Genomic DNA, 3208 nt, shown 5'->3' with positions numbered 1-3208 from the left:
TCTTATGCTTTTTCTCTTTCTTTGGGGCACCCTATCCCCCTTTACATCTTTCTTTTCCCACCATGCCCTGCTACCCACTTCCACCATACCCCCCTAATAAACCTCTCACAGAGAATATTGGTTGTCCCCCTGCTTCATATCTTTTTAATTAATAACATCAGGTATACTATCTTATCATCTGAAAATATTGATACTTTGACTTCTTCCTTCTGATTTAGATTCCCTTGATCTCCTTCAATCTTCTTATTGCTCTAGTATGGACTTCCATAAACTGTGTTGAAGAGCTATGGAGAAAATGGGCAGCCTTGCCTTGTCCCTGATTTCAGTGAGATTGCTTTAAGTTTCTTTCCATTTATTTTGATTTTGGTTGTAGGCATGCTGTATATTGCCTTTAATATGTTTAAATATATGCCTTGTATCCCTGATCTCTCAAAACTTTAAATGTGAATGGATGTTAGATTTTGTCAAATGCTATTTCATTATCTAAAGAAATTGATTCCATTGATGTTGAGAGAGACTAATGACCAGTGTTTGTTAGATCCTTTGATTTTAATATTGGTTGTGGTAGTAAGTTTGTGTATTGGTTGATTTTTGTTTTACTATAATGAGGTTAATTATGTCCTGTGTTTTCTTGAAAGTAGCTGGTTTCTTGGGTTGTATTTTTCCTTCTAGTGTCTTCTGTAGCACTGAATTTATGTGTAAGTATTATTGAAATTTGATTTTGTTATTGAATAGTTTGTTTTCTCTGTCTATGAGGACTGAGAGGATTGCTGGGTATAGTAACCTGTGCTGACATCTGTGTTCTCTTCGGGCCTGCATGATATCTGTCCATGCCTTTCTAGCTCTCATAGTTTCTGTTGAGAAGTCAGGTATGATTCAAATGGGTTTGCCATTACATGTTATTTGGCCTTTTTACCTTGCATATTTTAGTATTTTTTTCTTTTAGTATTTTTATTTACTGTTTTTATTATTATGTGGTGAGAAGATTTTCTTTTCTGGACTAATTTATTGGGTGTTCTGTATACCTCTTGTATTCTTATTGGCCTCTTCTTTAAGTTGGGGAAATTTTTTTCATTGCTTTTGTTGAAAATATTTTCTGGGCTTTGGAGGAGGGAATCTTTTTCCTCTATTCCTATTATTTTTAGGTTTTGTTTTTTTTATGTTGTCTTAAATTTATTGTATGGTCTTTGTCAGGAATTTTTTTAGATTTAACATTTTCCTTGAATGTTACATCAATTTCTTTTATTGTATCATCAACACCTGAGATTCTTTCTTCCATCTCTTGTAGCCTGTTGCTTATGCTTAGCTCTGTAGTTCCTATTTTCTTCCCTAAGTCCTTTCTCTCCACACATGAATTTGAATCTCATCCTTGCATATGGGCCTTGCTAATATTCTCTCTATTGTTCCAATTTTAGTATATGTGCTCCTGAAGAGAGCAATACATATTTCTTTGAAATGGTCATTAATAAAATTCCTTGTCCATGACTTGAGTTTCACATTATCACAGATGCCATTATTATTTATTAAATGCACAGATATGTCCTCAGTGGGTGAATTATTTGCTGCGAAAATACTTCCTGACCTAGGCAAATCTTTGAACAAAAAGAATTTAATTGGGTCATTGCTTATAGTTTTACAGAGACCATCCATGATGTCACCTCAGCAAGCAGTCATCTTGTTTTAGTTTTTTTCCAAAACTGAGAGATTTCATATTGAACCACAAGCATCAGGAAGAGAGAGGGTGACTGAAAGTGACAGAGAGAGAGAGATAGAGAGACAGATTCAGAAATAGAGAGATGGAGACCAATAGAAACAAAGATGTAAAGTGACAGATACCTAGAGACAGAGACTCCAATATCTCTGGTAACTTTCTTTGGCATATCAACCTCAAAGTACACCATCCTTTCATATAAATCCAAAAGGAATTATAATTTTTTAATATTCTATTTTAATTTTTATTAATTACACTTTATTCACTTTTACCCCCTTGAAGCCTCCACCCTTTCTTATCCCACCTTCCCTCCCCATTCTCCACACATGCCCCTCCCTAAGCTCACTGATAGGGGAGCTCTTTCTCTCCCTTCTTCTGATCTCACGTCTCTTCTGATCTCTTTAGAAATGGCTGCATTCTCTTTCTGTGTGGCCTGATAAGGCTGCTCCCCCATCACGGTGAGGTGATCAAAGAGAAGGCTAATCATTTCAATGTTAGAGGTAGCCCCTGTTCCCCTTACTCTGGAACCAACTTGGACACTGAACTGCCATGGGCTACATCTGTGCAGAGGTTCTAGGTTATCTCCATGCATGGTACTTGTTTGGAGTAAGAATCTCAGAAAAGACCACTGTGCTCAGATATTTTTTCATTTTGTTGCTCTTCTTATGGAGCTCCTGTCATCTCCAGATCTTGCTATTTCCCACTTCTTTAATTAGATTCCATGAACTCTGCCCAACAGTTGTCCATAAGTGTCAGCATTTGCTTTGATAGTCTTCAGGGCACAGCCTTTAAGAGGCTCTCTTTGGCAGGCTCCTTACAATCTCCTTTGGAAAAAATGTTGAATATTCCCATAACGAAGTATTATTCAGCTAAGAAAATGGCATCATGATATTTCCAGGCAAATGGATGGAACCAGAAAAAATCATTTGGGGTGAAGTAAGTAAAATGCATACAGAGACCCACAGTCTGATAATTGTGCAGAGAAAGAACTTAAAACACCCAGGTCTAAATGGGTTTTCCCTATGAAATTCTTCCTTACATCAGAGCTCTGAGAAGCCTGTAGGAGAGGAGGCAGGAAGAGTCATAAGTACAGGGATTTGAGGACACAATGAGAACAATGCCCTGAAAATCATGTCAAAGAGGAAGATGATGCATCCAGCCTTAATGAGACCTGATGAGGTAGGTTCAGATAGAAGGGTGAGGAGGACCTCACCTATCAGGGAAGTAGGGAAAGGGCCTAGGGGTAGAAGAGGGAGGGTGAATGGGACTAGAAGTAGAAGAGAGAAGGGACAGCAGAGGGCATACAAGGTGAACAAATTATAATAAAAATACATAAGACAAAATGTGATCAAGGCGATTTAGTATAGAGATCTTTAGGACTGATTGCTTCTTCTTGGAGGTGGTACCAAGGTACTACAAGGACAAACTCAGTTTTCTTTAAGGGACATGGCATTGACACTCTGATCATGATCCAATTAGTATATTAACAACACATAC

General features: G+C 37.5%; 1 non-coding gene across 1 annotated transcript; it reads right to left on the bottom strand.

Moving 5' to 3' along the window:
* Positions 1–1330: 1330 nt before the first annotated feature.
* LOC132651804 (U6 spliceosomal RNA) lies at positions 1331–1439 on the bottom strand. Its single transcript, XR_009589368.1, has one exon. It is a non-coding gene; the product is annotated as a U6 spliceosomal RNA (small nuclear RNA).
* Between the last annotated feature and the right edge of the window lie 1769 nt (positions 1440–3208).

This window comes from Meriones unguiculatus (assembly GCF_030254825.1).
Source record: "Meriones unguiculatus strain TT.TT164.6M chromosome Y unlocalized genomic scaffold, Bangor_MerUng_6.1 ChrY_unordered_Scaffold_25, whole genome shotgun sequence".
NCBI lineage: Eukaryota > Metazoa > Chordata > Mammalia > Rodentia > Muridae > Meriones > Meriones unguiculatus.
This window is presented reverse-complemented; position numbering and strand designations above follow the sequence as displayed.